Source organism: Mustela nivalis (genome assembly GCF_964662115.1).
Source record: "Mustela nivalis genome assembly, chromosome: 10".
Lineage (NCBI taxonomy): Eukaryota > Metazoa > Chordata > Mammalia > Carnivora > Mustelidae > Mustela > Mustela nivalis.
Genome location: NC_139029.1, coordinates 42,554,060 through 42,574,163, shown reverse-complemented (window position 1 = coordinate 42,574,163; position 20,104 = coordinate 42,554,060). Strand labels below are relative to the sequence as shown.

At 47.3% G+C, this 20,104-nt stretch overlaps 1 long non-coding RNA gene across 1 annotated transcript in view; it reads right to left on the bottom strand.

Annotated features, from left to right (window-relative positions):
• LOC309842165 overlaps positions 1-3,838 on the bottom strand; it is a 143,476-nt gene extending 139,638 nt beyond the window's left edge. Inside the window, exons 1-2 of the long non-coding RNA XR_014299537.1 lie at positions 3,786-3,838; positions 153-281 (exon numbers count right to left, since the gene is read on the bottom strand). This is a non-coding gene — a long non-coding RNA (uncharacterized lncRNA). The remainder of the gene's footprint in view (positions 1-152; positions 282-3,785) is intronic.
• Positions 3,839-20,104: the final 16,266 nt, after the last annotated feature.

Sequence of the window (20,104 nt, the reverse complement as noted above, 5' to 3'; positions counted from 1 at the left end):
ACACCTATATGTGATTGTTCTCATGCCCTAAAACCTTTATAAATAACAGATTTCATCTCAATTTGATCATTAGAAGTTCCAGGGAATAATCAAAGCTCCAGACTTGATTCAAAGGGTTCGTTCCTCCCCGGTCCCCATAGTGGCAGGCTTACTGTGAACAAGAAGCCAGCTTGAGTGGTGGGGAAAGGGAGAGGAGAGACAGGGTCCAGCTTCTGCTCTCCGCCATGTCATGCTTCCACATTGCCTCCCTCTTCTGGACGACCTTGCTTCCTGGCCCCTGCCTGGTGGAAGAGAGAGGGAAGGAAGGCAAGATAAGAATGGCAGGGAAGTTCTTCATGGACTGATCCTGTCATAGGATAGCTTTATCTCTCCTCCTACAGCCGCAGCAATTGGAACTCATTCTTGGAACAGCTTCTCAGCTTCCCGCAGCTCCCTTGACAGTAACAGTGCACCCCCCCACACACACACTTGTCACTTCCAGCTTCTGCAGCACCCAGGAATCCAGAAATTCCCCACTTGCCTTTTACCACTGATTCTGTTTCCCACTCTGGGCAGTTTCCCACCAGCTGCTTCACCATGGTCCACAGGAAAAGCTCTTAGATCATTTGCCCTGGCACACTTTAGGAACATAGGTATCTTTTCTCTGAAGCATGAAGTCAGTAGATTGTAGACACCAAAGTAAATTTTAGGACAGGACACACTACTGGTCTCCATGTTCATAATTTTAATGATTTAATAACTATGGGTCTCTCTCAATATTTATTCTCCTTTTCTTCCACCATTACAATACCCAAATTTTTAGCTGGATACATTTTTGGGGTTAAATTCTTACTGTTGAGATGTAGACAAAGTGTGGTATGAGGAAGTCAAGAAGACTTCTTAAAGTAAGCATGTATACAGGTCTTGCTATGTCATCTCTCTTGTTTCTTGGAATGTGGATGTGATGTCTGGTGCTGCAGCACTGATCTTGGACTGTAAAGACGGGGCCTTCCTCGAATGGTGGTGAAGCAAAAAGCTGGACAGCAGCTGTGCTTATCAGGCCATCAAACTAATTTTTGGACTGCCTTCTTCTGGTCTTCATTTATTGAAAGAATCAGGTTCAATCTGGCTTAATTCACTATTTTATGTGTTTCTTTTTTTTTTTTTTAAAGATTTTATTTATTTATTTATTTATTTGACAGAGAGAAATCACAACTAGGCAGAGAAGCAGGCAGAGAGAGAGAGAGGAGGAAGCAGGCTCCCTGCTGAGCAGAGAGCCCGATGCCGGACTCGATCCCAGGACCCTGAGATCATGACCTGAGCCGAAGGCAGCGGCTTAACCACTGTGCCACCCAGGCGCCCCTTAATAGATCCTAGTCCCAAACAACTGTGTCATAACCCATCCTATGGCTAACCCACAGTTTATCTGATCATGATTCCAATGTTGTTCTTTTTTTTTTTTTTAAGATTTTTATTTATTTATTTGACAGAGATCACAGGTAGACAGAGAGGCAGGCAGAGAGAGAGGAGGAAGCAGGCTCCCTGCTGAGCAGAAAGCCTGATGTGGGACTCGATCCCAGGACCCTGGGATCATGACCCAAGCCGAAGGCAGAGGCTTAACCCACTGAGCCACCCAGGTGCCCCCCAATGTTGTTCTTTTAAACTGTTTCTAATCTTCACCACTAGGAGTGATACCATATTGAAATTTTGTCCATATTCCTGGTTATTTTCTAAGGTAGAAAATAAAGCTCTTGTATAGCTACAGATATAGGTCCATATGGTTTTCCTAAAGTTATACTCATTTCCCTCCTCAGAAGCAACAGGGAGTGGGTCACATCATCCACAAATTTAATGTGCATATGGACTTCAGAAAATACCGCCCTTATATGCCCCATAACAATGATCTTGAAACTCAATAACTTTCAACAACAAGCATCTATTCTCACCATTACAAACTCTGGTTCAGCCAATCGAGGCTGGCTGGGGCTGGGAAGCTCTATTTCAGCCTGACCAGGCAGCTGAGCTTGGCCAGACTGCGGTTGGGTGAGGTCAGCTCCACGTGTATTTTTTCTAGAGCCCAGGCGAAAAGGGCAGTGGTTACTGGGGATAGTTCATAAAGTGAGATGAACAATCCAGGGCATGAGAATGATACTATTCAGGGAAGTCGCAACAAGAATTCCACCTTGCAGGGCACCTGGGTGGCTCGGTGGGTTAAGCCTCTGCCTTCGGCTCAGGTCATGATCCCAGGGTCCTAGGATCGAGCCCCGCATCGGGCTCTCTGCTCACCGAGGAGCCTGCTTCCTCCTTTCTCTCTGCCTGCCACTCTGCCTACTTGTGATCTCTGTCATATAAATAAATAAATAATCTTAAAAAATAAAAAAAAATTAAAATTAAAATTAAAAAAAGAAGAATTCCACCTTGCAAAGATAGAATGATAGAAAGCAAGTGGTCAAGTTCTTCTCCAAACGTTCACAAGAAACAGTGTGTGTGAATGAGTTCATTAAACAAGACGTGGGTTCAAGAAGCAACAGTGATTGAGTATTCACGCAGGTTAAGGCCATGCTAGATGTTCTCAGGAACACACCAATCCTTGCAACAAACAAATCTATCCACACACATTAAAGTGACAGTGGCTCGAGATTAAAACAGTCCAGAAAGGAGAAAAAATGCTTTGGAATTCTCCACCTGGCCCTAGTCAGTGCTAAAGATCTCCCAGTCATCACACAGGCAGTAGGGTCTGAGTGCCCAAAACTGGGTAGGCAGAGGTTCGGGTAAAGGGACCTCACGTCCGACTTTCTGGATTCAATCCAGGGTCTGCTATTTTCTGCCTGCAACCGTAGCAAGGTATGGAACCTATCTGTGTCTCAGTTTCCCCATCCACAAAATGGTACAATGAGAATCCAAATATTTCGTAGGGTTATTGTGAAGTCTTAGTGAAATAACACCCCTAAATTTCTTAAAATGGCATCAGTCACAGAGAAAGTGTTTGGTAAATATTAGTGTTGCGTCGGGGGACAACATTTAACTCTGTCAAAACTCAGATTGACCAAGAACATGTGACTCCTTTGTTTTGTCTATCACTTTTTTTTTCCTTTGGAGTAACAGATTTTTGTTGTACCTTTTCCAAAGTTCACTAATTTCAAAGAAAAAAGTATGGAATGGTTGTCTTAGTTTACATTTGGGCAGATAATTAGTGAGGTTAACTTTTTTGTCTTATATCTTTATCAGTTAGAATATTTTTAGAAGCCTTTCAATGATGGCTAATCTTTGTCCTCTGAGAGTGGATCTGATTATTGGAAATACCCAAAAGCCATTTAAAAGAATGACCTGATTACTCCCATGTCTAATCGGATTTGAACCTTAGTACAACACAATAATTTAAATGGTCCCTTCAAAGAATGTTTACTCCCCAAGGGGAAATAAAGGTTTAGTCTCTCAGACTTATTAGTCTTTTGGCTTCTCTCCAAGATGACATCTGGGTGTAAGTAGGGAGACGTGAGGCTTAAATGATGTCATGGAAGGTGAAGAGTCATATTCATCTGGCTGCTCTGGCTCCTCTGGCTGTCCTCTGTCCTCTGCTGGACAGCCGAAGTTTGTGTTTGTGGTACAGTAACTTAGAACCCAGGCTTTCTTCAGCTGATCAGAGCCCAGGGTTCCACCCGGCTGGCTCCGCCCCAGACCAGCTCTCCCTAACAATTTAGACTCCCCCTTTGGCCTTGGGCTCCCTCCCATTTGCTATGCCTCCAGTTCGGCCTGACCCAGGTGATCTACCCTGCAACCCTCCCTCCGGGGCACCCTGAACCTACCCAGTCACAATGGCTCCCATCGCCAGGGCTCCCCAGCCAAATGCCCACCATGTTCTGGCTCCGTCTGTGCTGCAGTGGAAACAAGGATGGCTCATGAAGGTTAAACCTTGAGGCCTCCCTCTGCCTGGACCCACCATCCTGCCATGTGGATGCAGTCATGCCCCGAGGTGACACTCCATTCAGCAGAGTCTCAAGTTCAAGGACAAGAGCCACCTCTGTCCTTGGTGACTGCCCACTTGTCCGATGTGCCTTCCACAATCTGGGCCGAAGCTGGGAGAACACAATCTAAATCCGTCCCTCACTTCCTCATCCCTCCTTTCTCCTTCTGTGTCTTTCTCATCAGCTTATGGGGCCCCCAAAGGCCAGATTTCCGATGCAGACATCATGCCCTCCACCTCTCACTCCCACCTCCTGGAGAGGCTTTAATGGAGCACAGGGGTATTTTGGGTACACACTGGGGGAACTCCATAAGCCAGGCCAATCAGGCTTCGCTGTTGAAAGCTAAAGGAGAGATTAAAGGAACTTAGAAATCCTCTTTCAAGCTAACACCTGGCTCGCAGAATGACTCTCTTGCTGAATAATTGTTTCACGCATCAGAGGAGGAACAACAACTTGTTCCTTCTTTTCCCCTCTCTTCTGTTATAAATCATGATCTTCCCTAGGATGATGGATGCTTGAAGCCAGAGTGAAAGGAAGGAAGCAAAATAGAAAAGCACATTAATAGTCCTCAAAATATTACTTCCATCCAGCCATTATGATTAGCAGTAATTATAAGTATCCTTTCCTTTCTTTCTCTGATTTGGCTTAGAGATTCTTAACTCTCTATTATGCCTGAGAATTGGTGTGAACATGAGGGCTCTGTTGGAATTCTGATTCAAACAAAGTGACTATACAAAGGTACGTTAAAGGAAAATAAAACAAACTCTGGTATTCGGTGATATACCATTTTGTTGTTCATTTTGTTCATTTTGTTGTTGTTGTTGTTCATTTTGTTGGGTATGATAATGTCATTATGGTTATGTCAAAAAATCTTTTTTTGTCAGTGTAGACTTAAATCTCTGGGGCATAGTAATGGGATGTCTCGGATTAAAATGCTGCAGCAGGGGGCATCAGCAGCCCATAGATCACATGAATTCTGAATGAATATAATGAGTATAATGAATGAATGAATGAATGAATGAATGGGCAAATAAATAAAATACTGTAGCAAAAGTAAAGGTGGGAGGTTAGGTGATGGAGGGATCAAATATGGCAAAACGCTGGTGGCTACTGAAGCTGAGTGATGAGTACAGGGAGGACTTTTCCCACACACAATTTATTTCTGTGCGTGATAGACCTTTCAAAATGAAAGTTTTTCAAATAAACATAGGAATTAAAAATGCAAATTACATTAGTTATTATGTATACATTAATTCTATCTTACACTATTATATTAATATTTGTATTTATTAGTAGATTACATGTTTATTAAGAATTAATACATTACTGTCTATTATAAAATAGGGAATCATAAAATAAATCATGTGTGCTTTACTTAAAGGTCAGTTTGAGGGCGATGTTGTTTACAGACGATTTTCATTTCATGGGATCAATCCTGTGGTGATGCCCATCTCACCATCCCACTGACAGCCCTGGGTTTTATCAACTGATACTGATTTATCAGATGAATGATATCAAAAAAGAAATCAGGGTCGAGATGTTTTTTTAGTTTACACTTAGGAAGTTCAAATAAGGTTAAAATCGTTTCAAATATTTATCACCCAGCGAAGTTTTAGAAGCTTTTTCCAAATGGCTAGTCTTTGTCCTCCAAAAATAGATTTGATTTTTAAGAAGTCACCCAATGCTGCTCATAGCCACCTCATGAATAAGCTGGTGATGAACAAAGAGAATGGTCAAACCTCATTTTTAACCCCCAAATCTTAAAAAGAACTAGGTCTGGTGTTCTCCTATGTCCTACAAATAGCCTCTGAAGACCTTGCTCAACCAGAAGATGCCCCAAGTATCTCCTTGGAACAACATCAGCTCATTAAAATTAGTGACCCGCTTCTCAAAGTCGGCAGACAAAGAACCCCTTTCGGACAATATTGTGACAGCTATCATGTGTTTTGTACCAACCATACAGACACAACACCTCGCAAAATTCTCCAGAAAAGCACCCCTACATGCACAGAATGAATATGAGAATGCAGCCAGTTGCAAAATCACAGCCCGAGGCCAAAAGTGCTAAAATTCAATGGCATCCCCTGGTTTCTTAACTTTTAAAGAAATGTGGTTTTTGTACTCTGTCCTACATAGTCGTAAGCTAACCATGCCCAGAGCACTTAAAAGAGATGTTGTTTTAAGCTTTTTACATGTATTCATTCTTTGATCTTTATGGTGTTCCTAGGAAGCTGGAGCTACTGTTACCTCCATTCTGTAGGTGAGAAAACTGATGGACAAAGAAGTTAAGTCAGTTGCCTGAGGGGGCTCAGCCAAGCGCCAGAGCCGGACACTTTGGAACCGGAGATGGTGCCCTTAACCTTCCACCATGAATGTGTTCACGCTGTCTTTAAATTAAAGAATCAATTACATCTTCTAATTTCCTGCGCACCACTCATTGAGACCATCATAGCCACCCTGTGCCTCCTCCAGGCCCTGACATGTGTGACTGTGTCATCAGAGACACAGTCATTCCATTGGAAAAGCACAAACCCATACTCTAATCTCCACTCTTAGCAATGACAGAGCGAAGTAAACACGATCATCCTGCATTAGAGCTCTTCCAAAATCAGAGGTGACTCCGTCTCTGGCACAGGGGTGAGAGGTCAGGCAAAGGTTTATTCCATTGTCCCCTTCCGTCTTCCCCGAGGACAAACCTACAACAACAATGCTTCTCATGTCTCCGGCTCACATGTCACACACACGCACACATACATGAAACCTAGGTTGGTTGGACCTAAGCGCAAGCCCCAGCCTCATACTGTGGGGACCAGCATAACGTCTGCAGGTGAAAATTAGTAAGTGAATACCAGACACTTGAATGAGCCATGAGCCCCACGGAAGAAAAATCTGCCCTAGATTTGCTCTGGAGTCTCTAATCATGACTTTTAACATTGAAAGACTACTTTAGACCTCCCAAAGTCGATTAGGAGATCCACAGAAAGCATTTTCCCAGTAAGCACTAAGGAGACAGCAACAAATTGTGGTAATGTACCCCCTTGGTGTCAGTCAGACCTGAGTCAATCCCTACCTCCTCCAGTCTTCAAGTCCATGTCTGTGGGGCAAATGGCATTGCTTCTGTCACCAAGCCCCCTTTCCCTCCTCTGCATCACTGTCAAAGTGAGGGACACCACACCAGGTTGTTCCAGGACTAAGTGAGATATCGCTTATGTGAAGGGACTTGCACTGTACCCAGTAGAGCGTAAGAACTCAGTAGATATTGGCCCAGTAGAATTTATCTGGAGTGCATAATAATATGTATATTGTGCACGCGCACACACACACACACACGCATACACACATATATTCATACACTGCAGGTGCACAAACTATTTCAGGAAACAATCCTCCTGAGGGAGAAGGACTGGAGAAGTTTCTGGGGTCAGATGGAGATGTGGTTTCCACTCTCTATCTTTTATACTGTTTGAATGTTTATAATATGCATATATTCCTTCCTCAATTAAAAATATTCTTTATTTTTTTAAAGATTTTATTTATTTATTTGAGAAAGAGCACCAGCAGAGGGGAGGGGCAGAAGGAGAGGGAGGAGCAGACTCTCCACCAAAGCAGGGACCCTGATGCAGGACTCGATCCCAGGACCCTGGGATCATGACCTGACCTGAGCCAGAGGCAGATGCTTAACCAGCTGAACCACCAGTCGCCCTAGAAATAGTCTCTGGGACCCAAAGCAGACCTGGCTGGAACCCAGATCTCACAAAGAGCTTTGGAAAAAAAAAACAAGCCTTTAGAGGCTGAACTCCTCTGTTTGGAAGACTAGGACCCAGAACTTGGATTTGGATGAGGAAATAGGAACAGTGGTGTGGTTTGGTCACCTTCTCCCTCTCACACCCTTTTTCTCTCCTGGCTCATCTCGGACTCCAGAGATCTGTGAACAATACTTCCTCCTCAGCAGCTGCCGTTCCCCACACTCAGCCGGGGTAGCAGTGACGAGCGGCTCAGCTGGCCTGTGCACCCTGGAAGCTTCCACTGGGCTCAGCTAGATCTATGTACGGCAATAAGTGTCTGATAATGGCCATAATTTTGAAGCACCAGACATGGGCTGGATAGCTGACAGACGACGTGTCATTTAACCCCCGCCTACAAGTCACGTAACACTACTCCCAACCACACATGCAAAACAGGCACGGAGAGATTTTGGGAAGACCCCAGGGCCATGTGGTCTGAAGGTGAAGTTGACTTGCAAGCCCGGTTGCCAACCAAAAGCACCCCTCAAAGCCCTGTGTACATCCCAGCTCACCTCTCCCAGCCATCCTGCAGTCTCTATCTGAGAGTGTCTCCTCTTGCCCCCATTCAACTTTCAGGAGCAGGGATGGGAGGTGGGGGGAGGAGCAGGAAACCTCAGGCCAGTCCGGGATAGCACAGGCTTCCAGCTCTCTGATGTTCTAATTTTCGTAGGAAAATATCCTTGTGCCTGTGGGAAGTGTGCCAAGGGAGGGGGGCACGTTTCTGGAATGGGTATCATAAGAAATTCAAAATAGCCCCGCCCCCTAGGGAGAGAGGAAGCCTTTGGATTTCAAGAGTCCAAAGGTCCCAAAGGAGGCATTTGATGCTGAGTGAGTTTTGATGTGCAAGGTTTATTTTCGTCAAGGAGAGGAAAAGGAAGAGGGAAGTGCGAGAGTGTCCTATGAAACCTATGCATTTCTTTGTGGGGGAAGAATATTTTGGACACTTGCCACCCACTACAGTACCAGGCAACCGTCTCCCCCAGAAGCTTTTGCCAGTGTAAGAATGTGAACGCCAAAGTCTCTGTTCATCCACCTAGGATTTCAGGGTAGAGGGAGGCATTCAGAATGCCAGCACTGGGGGTCCCGGGAAGGCTCGAACTGAATTCATCCACTCCTCGAACATTGATCATACAGGTGGCGGGCATTTTGATAATATCATCATCATAGGGCTGCAATCACATACCCAGGGCATGGTTATGTCCATTTTTCAAATGAGAAAACTAAGCTTGAGAAAAAATGAAGTGCCAAGTACACACAGCTAGGAAACATCGACGCTGTGGTTCAAACCACTTTTCTGGGGCTGCCAACCCAGTGTCTCCCCACCACCTAGGGTCCTGTCCTTGGAGATCTCATGCGCCGGCGAGGACTCAATCTGTAAATGGACACGCGTCATACCAAGTGATAAAAGGGGGAGGGGCGGCGGGGGTAGATCGGTGGGGCAGGAAAGCAGAGCAGTTCCAAGAAGAGACTTTGAACATGGACGACGAGCCTGGAGTGTTAGTGCACAGGTCTGTAGCCTCCTAGTGGTACAGCTTGTTATTTAAAAGTTCTACATTTGAATTTTGTCATCTGTGACAAGAAGATGGCGAGTCCTACCTCATAAAGGTGGGGGATGGTTAAACCAGGTTGAAAGTCACTTAGCCCGGTGCCTGGCGTAGAGTAGTGCCTAGCCCTGTAGGTGGGAACAACCATGGTAGCGCTGAAACAGAGCATGCGTAGAGGGAGCACATTGGACGGACGGGCTGGACCCAGAGGTAGACCCAGGGGCAGTCATTCCCACACCGCTGGAGTTTGAGCGCTATGGAGGCTCGCGTCTGAGCGTGGCAGGAAGGTACAAACACCTGAGACGGAAGTTAACTATGGCTTCTAGCTCCCACCTTTCCGACTGGGAAGAGGGGACTCCAGGAGCCTGAGGCTAACCAGAACCTGAAGCTGAGCAGTAGGAAGGACGCAGCCAAGTTTCTCTACTCTCTATCTCTCACTCAGGCACTCTAGGGTCATGTCCCCCTCCACCCCATTCCCAGCTCTGCGGCCTTGGGGAGGAACCCAGCCTCTCTGAGCTTTGGTTTCCCTGTCTTCAAATTGTGAAGACCTAGTGTTATCTCATTATTAAAAGAAATAATGGGGGCACCTTCGTGGTCCAGTCCATTGAGCATCCGACTCTTGGTTCCCTTTCAGGTCCTGATCTCAGGGTTGTGAGATGGAGCCCCAGGTCGGGCTCTGCATTCAGTGTGGAGTCTAAGATTCTCTCTCTCCCTCTGCCCTTTGCCCCTCCCCCCATTCACCCATGTGCACTCTCTCTCTCTCAAATAAATAAATAACCTCTTTTTTAAAAAATTAAATAAATAATGTATACAAACCTCCCAGGGCAGTGCATGGCGCACAGATGTGTTGGATGGCAGGTGTGCTAGCTGCCCCTTCACACTCTCTTGGCAAGCCCTGACCTGCCAGCCACAGGGGAATCCCTCCAGCAGCAACCCCCAACTTCTGTGTGCATATGCACATGCACGCACGCACAGAACAGAGGGTCAGGTCTGAAACAGTCATGGTTCTGCAAGGCAATAGAAGAATCATGGCTCTCGAAAGAATATCTGTCTAAAACCAGAGCAGCTCTGCCTTCCATCTCACATCCAGGGCTGTGAGCAGCTTTGTTGTGTGGAATCTTCACATTGTCCCCTCTTCCCCCATCCGGTCGCCATCCCAGCCCCCAGAAAGGAAACTCTTCCTCACGGCCCTGGATCCTGTCCAGGTTGGACAACCCTGTGAAAGGTTTCCACTTTGGCCAGTTAAAGCACTTCCTAGGCAAGTTTCCTTTCTAATCTGTGGGAGAGGCTGGGTTCCACAGCCCTTGTGCTCAGTGAGAGCGCAAGTAGGGGAGTCAGGAAGAGGGTTCAAGGTGTCAGATAAAAGGGGGCGTCAGCAGGCCAATCAGCCAGGAACCATTGGCAGCCAGAGTGCAGGACTTCCCACGCTCACCAACCCTCAGCAGGATGGGCAGCTTCCTTTCCCTTCCCTGTGGTTCTGGGACCATTGAGAGTGGGTGGTGCAGGTTCCCTTCCACCCTCTTGCCTTGGAGCCAGGTATCTGTTCCCTGTCTTATGGACAGAGCTACTATATTTAGAGAAGGGAAAACACTTGCCCCAACCGTGTCAATGTTGAGAAATGCTTCCATAGGCTCAAATCTCCTGATTCCTAATTCAGGCCTCTCATACCAGGAGGCTTCTCTTATATGGCTACAACAAAATAAGAGTAAGAAACTTTGAGGGCTGTTAACTATGATATCTACTCCTACAACAACCCAGAGAGAAAAGTATTTGTATCTATTTGTAAATGAGGAACCTGAGACTCAGGGGTCAGTGACCTGGCCCACAGCCTGCCTTTGTAAATAAAGTTTTATTGGAACACAGCTATGCTCATCGCATTGCATGGTGTGCATGGCTAGTCTTGTGCCATAACAGCAGAGATGAGCAGTTACAACAGGGAATACAGAATCCAAAATGCCTCAAACATTTACTATCTGGGTCTTCAAAAAAAAGTGTCAACCCCTGGTCTGAGTGATTTGGGAAAGCTCCCATAGTTCAAAAGGGCAAAACCATGCCTCCAGCCCAAACCTAACTCCAGAGCCTGCACTTTCAATTACCTTGCCTTCCCACACCCCACTATTCAGTTATTCAGGAACCCTCTCTTTATTACTGTTATGGGCTGAACTGCATCCTCCAACCCAAAATTCATGTGTTGAAATCCTAACCCCTATCCCACAGAATGTGACTGTATTTGGAGATGGGCTCTTTGTGGGGATAATTACATCACAACTAGACCATTAGGGCGCGCCCTAATTAACATAACTGGTGTCTTTCTCAGAAGAGGAAATTTGGACCCAGGCACACACAAAGAGAAGACCACGTGAAGACACAGGGAGAAGAGGGCCACCTAGGAGCCAAGGAGATAGGCCTTGGAAGGAACCAACATCCTGAACTTGGGCTTCCAGCCTTCAGGACTATGGGAAGGACAAGTTCCTCTTGAGGAAGCCCACCCATCTGTAGCACAGGGTGACAGCAGCCCCAGCAGGTACACACTGTTGGCCACTCAAAGCCAGACGCTGTTCGGGGACTGGCACGTGGTCCTCCATCAACATTATTTATTGACGTCATTATCTAAGTAAGCTCTCTGCATATTTTTAGGCATTTCACCCTCACAGAATGCCCAGAATGCCCATAAAGTACTCTTTTATCCCCATGTTACAGGGGAAGCATGTGAAGCCCGGACAGGGACTGTCCTTAGCCAAGACCACGCAGCTGACAGGAGAGGAATGGCAGAGCCCAGGCTCCAGTAGGGTTGAGTATACTGGGAAGTAAATGAATGTGCAGGAGACCCCAGTAACAGCCACTGCCTCCTGGGCTGGTTCCGTGAAGCCTTGCCATGCAACCAGTGGATGGACCGCCACCATCACTCAGCTACGCCCTCCCCACACTGGGTCTGGGTGACATGAGACCTATGGAACTCTGAACTCCTTGCTCCTCCCGGAACGTTCTGGGTCCCTCTAAGTGTCATGATCACCCATTACCCTGCCTCCTGGCTACTAAGGGAAAAAAAGAATAATAATAATCAAAAATGAAACTTAAAAACCTGTTTCCCACTCTGTCTCCTTCCGCAGCCCCATCAGGTACTGGAGCTGCTAGAAAGTCCAGAGAGGTCCTCTGTGACAATCAACTCGTTCAGAGCCAGGCACAAAGTGGACTCTGAATGGCACCACTTCCTACATGCTTGTTCCTCGTTTCCCACCGGGCTTTTTCTGGTAATGCTGAGGAGGCAGGAAGTTCTCGTGCACTCAGAGGACAAGAGTCAGGGTCATGCACCATTTCGTCCTTCAACAAATAGTTACTGAGCATCTTCTGTGCTGGAGAAGAGGCCGTGAACATCGACCAGGCACCTGCCCTCTTGGGACTTTCAATCTAATGCGAGAGAGAACGAGATGCAGTCAGTGACTGCGGATGTGACGAGTAGTACCAAACAGGAGGCTTAGAGAGCAAGCACTTTGATAAGAGAGGGCTTTACCCGTGTGTCCGTGTGTGTGTGTATGTGTGTGTGGGTGTGTGAGGATGTGTGTGGGGATGTGGGTGGGTGTGTGTGGTTGTGTGGGTGGCGGGAAGGGGAGGGGATAGAAAAGACATTTCTCTTTTTTTAAGTTTATTTATTTGTAATCTCTGCACCCAACATGAGGCTTGAACTCATGACCCTGAGATCAAGAGTCACATGCTCTTCCAACTGAGCCTGCCGGGCGCCCCAGAGGAAAAACATTTCTAAGGAAATGTCATTTAAAGGAGAGTAGGAGTAAGAATGAGCCAAAGGAGAAGGGTATCTGAGATGTGCACTGTGCTTCTATCTCAACAGATATATAGCCCTGTGACCTCAGGTACTTCCTTCCCAGTCTGAGCCTCTGCTTTTCCACTCATACAATATAGGGGTAGCTTGGGTCCTATTAAAATTGCTTCAATTTCTAAAAGCCTATGGCAGCTTTGGCATGGATTTCAGGCAAGAGAAAAATTGCTCCCACTTCTCTTTCATATCCTGGAGAAGTACACATTACGCTATCCAAAAATTAAATTGGGAGGATCTCTGTCCTTGGTTGGACTCTGAGCTCCCCAAGGTCAGGGATGGAGTCCATCCGATGCGTGTGCCTCCCATACCGGGAGACATGGCCTAGGACAGAGCCTCAAATGTGGTGGGGACCAAAAGTCCTCTCGGTCTGTGTCTCTTAGAGATTTTGAGGTCACCTCATAAAGCGAGAGGCATCAGTCAAGACCATTTGGGGATACTTACGGAATGAAATGATGATTGTTCAGACCCCCGTGCACAAGTTGTCAGATATGGTTGTGAGTGCAGCCCTGTAGAGCCTGGATTACCAACCCCGCCCCAGACCCAGATAAGGAAGGGCAATTAACATTTATGGAGAAGCAGTTATGCACTGAGTGCTACACTAACACACTTAAACAATTATCATCTCCCCTTCCATTTACTCTTCATCCCAACCAGCCAAGTAGAGATTATCAACCCCATATTAGAGATAAAGAAAATGAGGCACTGAGTGAGAATGAACACTAATCCCAAAGCTGGAACTAATTCCCAAGTCCGTGCCCTTCATTTATTCAGTCATTTCAAATACAGCACCCAGAGCGTACTAAGTGCTGCTGCCTCATCCTGCCTCAGGACATCCTAACCCTAGAAGACCCAGAAGCAGAAACCCGAGAAGTTAAGGAGAGGCTAAAGGGCAGGCACTTCCCTTCCCCACTGCAGGGCCCTCAGGCCAAAGGCTGGCCTAAACCAGGGAGAAAAAGAATTCTAAATTGGAAATGACATTGAGGTTGAAAAGGACTAACTGGCCAGAAAACACTCAGATCTACCATAAAGGGACACTGCATCAAACCCATGTAAAGGCAATGAGTAAAGGAAAACACAACTGTCTCCTGCTTGTAGCCCACCGAGATCTTCCTGTTCAAGGCTCTAATTATAAAAGCACAGGCCCATTTCTAATAGGAGAGGCACAGGGTTCTAGGGAAGGACAGAGCAGAGGATCAAAGCCCAGCTGTGTGGGCTGAGACAGCCCGAGAAGGCTTGCAGGGGAGCCGTAGGGGAAACCTTCAGACAGAAACCCAGTGTGCAAACAGGGAGACCTCTAGCACCGCTGCAGCACAAGATGTGAGAAGTGGGTGGCAGAAGGAATGGGATCACAGGGCCTGCGTAGATCAAGGGGAGGATTCTGGACTTTATTCCAAGGAGAAAAGAGAGTCTTTGCTTGGTTTCATCTAGGGGAATAATAACCAGATTTGCATTTATTTAAAAAGAGTCCGGTTGTAGTATGGAGCAGAGATAGGAAAGTGAAGGCACCAATTCTAGAGCTTATGAAGAAATCCAAGAGGGATACCTGGGTGGCTCCGTGGGCTAAAGCCTCTGCCTTCAGCTCAGGTCTTGATCTCAGGGTCCTGGGATCGAGCCCTGCATCGGGCTCTCTGCTCAGCAGGGACAATGGGGATGGGGGAGGGGAGGTGTACAAAGGATTTCAAAGAGCTCAGCAGTCATCTATGGTGAAAGGTTCATCATCTACAATTTCTCCAGAGGAACCTCAGGACCCCAGGATGAATCTCTGTCACTTTGGATGCAAAGATGTGCTTGACTAAGGGGACCCTGGGCAAGTGGCCAGGCTTTGCCCTTGAGCTGTGATGCTGGAGGCTTGGAACTGAGAGGGAAGGAAAGTGGCCCATTGATGGGCGAGTGGCATCCAGCAGAGGCAAGACCAAGGGAAAGATGTATGGAACTGTAAAGAATGCTTAGCAAAATCCCTCATTTTACAGCTAAGGCACAGTCTCCCATATCCAGCAGGCCGGGGTTCTTCATCCCAGCTTTGCCCCTAACAAAGTTGGGGAAGCCCCTTGACCTTGGTGAGCCCAGATCTTTCTATCTGTAAGACGTCCCTCTTGTGAATCTCGGGAACGTTAAGTAAATTACTGGTAACTCACCAAGCACGACCATTTCCTGAAGTATAGAGGTACAGACAGCCCTGGAAGACACTCGGAAATTAAGAAAAGGAGGAATTGGTGATTGATTGGATATGGGGATTAAAGCAAAGAACAGATGCCAAGATGGCGCCCAGATATCTGCACCAGCACAAAAGTGATGTTAGGCATAGGAACCCTTGCCCAGATACCCCAGCCTGTCAGGCCCATGTGTAGGAAGTTGAGAAAGACTCCACTCCTCCCTCTTCCTTCCCTCATTGCCAAGAAATTCTCTAAAAGACGGGATACCCATAAAAATGGAAATAAGGAAGCAAACATCTGTCAGGCATTTGCTTCATGCCACCTAAGGGCTTTCTACTCATCCTGTCCTAAGCTTCCCCACAACCTGTGAGGAGGTAAATACTATCTTGTTTCACCGGTGAGAAAACTGAGGCCCAGTGTAGACAAACAGCTCCCCCCAGCTCCCCCCTACTTACTCCTGGTGAGTAAGTAGCAGATCTTAGCCACAAACCTCGGCCTGCCTCCTGCCCACCGGAGCAGCCAGGCTTGCAGACGGCCTCGTTGGGGCCCAGCTGCTCCACGGCCCCCACACAGGCGGTCCAAGCCGGTCATGTCAGATGACTGATTTAGTAGGGCGCCTCGTCAGGAACAGCCGGCGCCTGAGTGAATTTGTGACCCCACAACCAGGTGTTCCCGGGGCCTGTTGACAGCACCTGGATTACGTGTGGCAGGAAGAGGAACAGGCCCCGGGCTTTCGACACCAAATTGCGACACCAACCTTCTTTGGTTCTCAGGGACCTCCTACTTTCAAGAGTCTGTGGTTCCTGACAGCTGTGCTCCTCAAAGGGTGGTCCCTAGATCAGCAGGCTCTGCACACCAAGGAGCCCCTTAGAAAGGCAGAACCTCGGGCGTTGGGAATCAGAATCCACATTTGAACAAGTCCACCAGGTGCCTGGCAGAGACGTTGACACAGTGGGCAGAAAACTGACCCACACGTCTGGAGAGGCTCCGCAACCCCGGGAAAGTACCTTAAGCCTCGGTTCCCCCATTTGGACACTGAGGGTCTTTAGACCAGATGGTCTCTGAGGTTCTATCAGCAGGTGGAGGGAACAGAGTGGCCTGGGAAGTCGGACTCAAAGTCCGTCAATCTGTGAACTAAGTAATCCACTCCACTGAGACCCTGCCAGGTGCTGTACATTCTAGGCCCTGCAGATAGCAGTGATCAACATGTCCTGCTCTAGAGAAGCTTATATTAATGAATTCTCCAGGTAATGAAGTGGTGTTAAATCCCCCCTCTACTCGCTAAAAGCAAGTTAACCTCACCAATATCGATTTTTCCGGCCTGTAAGGTAGTAAGAGCAGTAACGGGCACTGAGCACCTCCTGTGTCCGCTTCCAAACACTTACAAGGATTCCCCAGAAGGCGGTGTAGTGTGAGTTCCAGCCCTGACTGCTGTTGACCTCTACACCTGCGCTCTGCTCAGTGGTGGACTCGGGCGATGTGCTCCCAGGCACGGCTTCAAGGAATGGGAAGCTTAGTGCCCCCAGGGGCTAGGGTTCCCATCCTCCAGACAACCCATAGCCGGCAGCCCTCTCTGGGGACAGCCTGGCGGAAGAAAACTGCCTCAGCCCAGTTCTGGCTCACGACCAATGTCTGATCAACACCGGGGTACAAAGCCCCATCCCTCCACCCCAATGTGGACCACCCACATTCCAGAGTGCCCTGAGGGGTCAGCTGAGGTCTTGGTTAAGACCCTGTCCAGCTCAGCTGTGCGCCACCCCCCCCCCCCAGGCCCTCCTGCCCTGTCCCTCCTTCTGTAGCTGCTGGCCCCAAGAGCACCCCGCCCTAAACAGCCTGCACACACATCTCCATCTCCGGGCCGGCTTCCCGAGCACCCTGCCTGCTAGTCTCCTGCCCACAAACCAGGCACCACCTGCGTGGTAGGGCTTTTGTGCACATTAAATGAGTTCACATAAATGTAAAATGCTTAGATTGCTGGCAATATGCTCCCTGAGTGTTTGCTACTATTATCCTATCATTGTCATTATTTCATGAAAAACCACTGAGGAAGGAACTGTCACGCGCCCCATCCTCAAGGGAACAGCACGTGCCAAGAGCACTGAAACAGGGAAGAGTGTGGAGGAAGGGAGGTCAGGAGCGGGAGGAGCACTGTGTGGGAAAGGGGCCAGACCACGCAGGCTCTTGTAGAATGTGCTAAGGAGTTTGGCCTTTAGCCTAAAAGTCACAGAAGTTACCAAAGGGTCTTTGGCAGGAATGACACAGCTCACCCCTCAAAGCTTCCCAGCCTGGGGTCTGACCTTGCCAGTGTCCATGTCTACCGTTAGACAACCCCCAAGGCTTCTGTCTCTCCTCTCAGAGGCAGCACAGAAACCCCCCTCAGCCCCTCTACTCACGAAAGACTGCTGTCTGAACACAGACCTCAAGCTCCCCAAACTCTTCTGCAAAACAATCGCTTCTCCCTCCCCCATCCTGCCTTTACAAGACCTATTTTTAAGCCCCTCCACCCTATTCCATCTGGATATCCAGCTTGTCCTTATCCTCCAGAAGTGGACCTGACCAGACAGGCCTCCCTACTTCTAGTGAGGATGGGCCAGGGCAAGGTGGAACAGCCAGCCTGCACCCAGCCCCTCCCCTCTGGTGACACCCTAGAGGCTGTGCTCCCTTTCTGTGAACCTGAGTGATGACTGAGCAAACAGTAGGTGGTTCCGTGCGACAGGACCCTAGTGTGTACGTGATGATGAGGGAGGGGTCCATGGAGAATGCTGCCCAGGATGTAAACTATTACAGTGGAGTCTTCCTGAGAAGGTTTCCAGAAGAGCAATGCAGAGCATTGCAGACAGCTTGCACAGAAGAGAGAGTCCTGGACTGTCACTCGGGAAGCCCGGGTCCCAGCTCCAGCTGCGCGGCGCAGTCCTGCAGAAACCACTTTCCCTCTCTGGGCTTCGAGTCCTCATTGCTACATCATCTCCAGGGTTTCACCTAGCTCCTTCATTCAGGAAAGAGGCCCTCTCAAGAATGCCCATCCCGTGTCCACAATGAATGTTTGTGGAGCCAAGAAAGGGGATCAGATTGGCCCAGAACGATATTTGGAATAGGTGTGGCATGAGAGCGGAGAAAACAGGGCATCTGAAGTCTTTTTCCTCCGAGCCTGACTTGATAATTAAGATTCAAGTGTGGGCTCCCTTCAAGGATGCTATAAATATACCTATCCTTTGTTCCAGCAGTTCCATGCCTAAAATTTTTCCTATAGTCAAACCAGACATAATCGCGAGGTTATTCATTACAACAGTGTTTATAGTTACCAAAGATTGGAAACAACCCAAAGGACAGTCGGTGGGGAACTGAGTATATAAATGAAATGCCGCAAGGAAATATTGTGACACTATAACAGAAAACGAAGAAGTTTACTGTGAGTTGTTACTGAAAAATCTCCAGATATACTGTGAATGAAAAACTAAAGTGTCGAACATGGTCAACTGTGCTTTTTACGTTAAAAAAAAGGGGGGGGTGGGCACATGGGAATTGCGGTATATGTTTGCATACTCTATACCTGTATGAACATAACATATCTCTAGGTGGAAAGACGAGACCCGAGTAATAGTGGTAATAGTGGTTGCTTTTTGGGAGTGCTGGGGGCAATACAATTAGCAGGTGGGAGAGCAGGGTGAGGGGGAATTTTCACCTTATGTCATTCTACACTTTTTTTTCCATTCCCTTAAAAGTTTATTTCTGATGAGGGTGTCTGGGTGGTTCAATCGGTTAAGCAAATGCCTTCAGCTCAGGTCATGAGCTCAGGGTCCTGGGTTGGAGCCCTGGGTCCAGCTGTCTGTTCAGGGGGGAAGCTTGCTTCTCCCTCTTCCTCTCTGTGCTCTCACTATCTCTCAAATAAATAAGTAAAAAAATATTTTTTAAAAAAGTTTATTTCTGATGAATTAAAAGAAAAAAATAATGTAGGTGCCCAGATCAATACAGTAAAGACATTATGATATGGGAAAGAGCTTAATGTTCGTGTTGCTCCTGGATTTTGCAGCGTGTAACAGAATAGCTTAGTAAGACCCAGCCTCCTGCTTTGTGGAGCTTAATTCCATAGTTTTTTTATGTGAAAATCTGTCAAAAAATAAAGGAGGAAGAAGAGGAAAAAGAACAAGATATCTTCAATGTTTTTATCTCATCCAGCCTCTGATGGGGGCCAATTCCAACCCCTTCTTCCATTTGTGTAGATCAACCCTCATTCCAGGTAAACTCACTTCTTTCATGAGATCACCAACATACGGATGTGCAGAAAGACTGGCGTCTCTTTTTTACAGATGAAGAAATGAAAGCTTAGCAAGAGTAAGTGACTGGCTCATGAACACATAGGCAGTAAATCACTTAAAATGTTTTCAGCTGAAAGTAAACAGATGACTTGATTTAAAACAGCCTAAGCAATGAAGGGCTTATTAACCAGAAAGGAAGGGCTGTTCAATGTTTAATTAGTTCAGGGGCAGGAAGACGTTGTCGAAGCCTCAGGAACTGGCCAGCCTTATGCTTTGCATTCTCAGCAAAGTTGCTGTCTTCTCTCCTCATGGCCACAAGATGGTGGCAACAAGGGTCACTTAAGGACACATTATCTCAAAAAAGAGGACATTTTTCTCTTATCGGCAATGAAATCCTTTTCCAGAAGCCCCAAGTGAGCTGCTCTCAGATTCCCATCTCTCAGATGACTGATTCATAGTCCATGCTCAAACCAATCACTAACCAAAAGTTTGAGATCACCAAGAATGGCTTCACCCACTCATGATTCACCCTCCTGGGGCTGAGGACAGAGCCATCTCTCCTCAGCACATGATACACCAATGCTGAA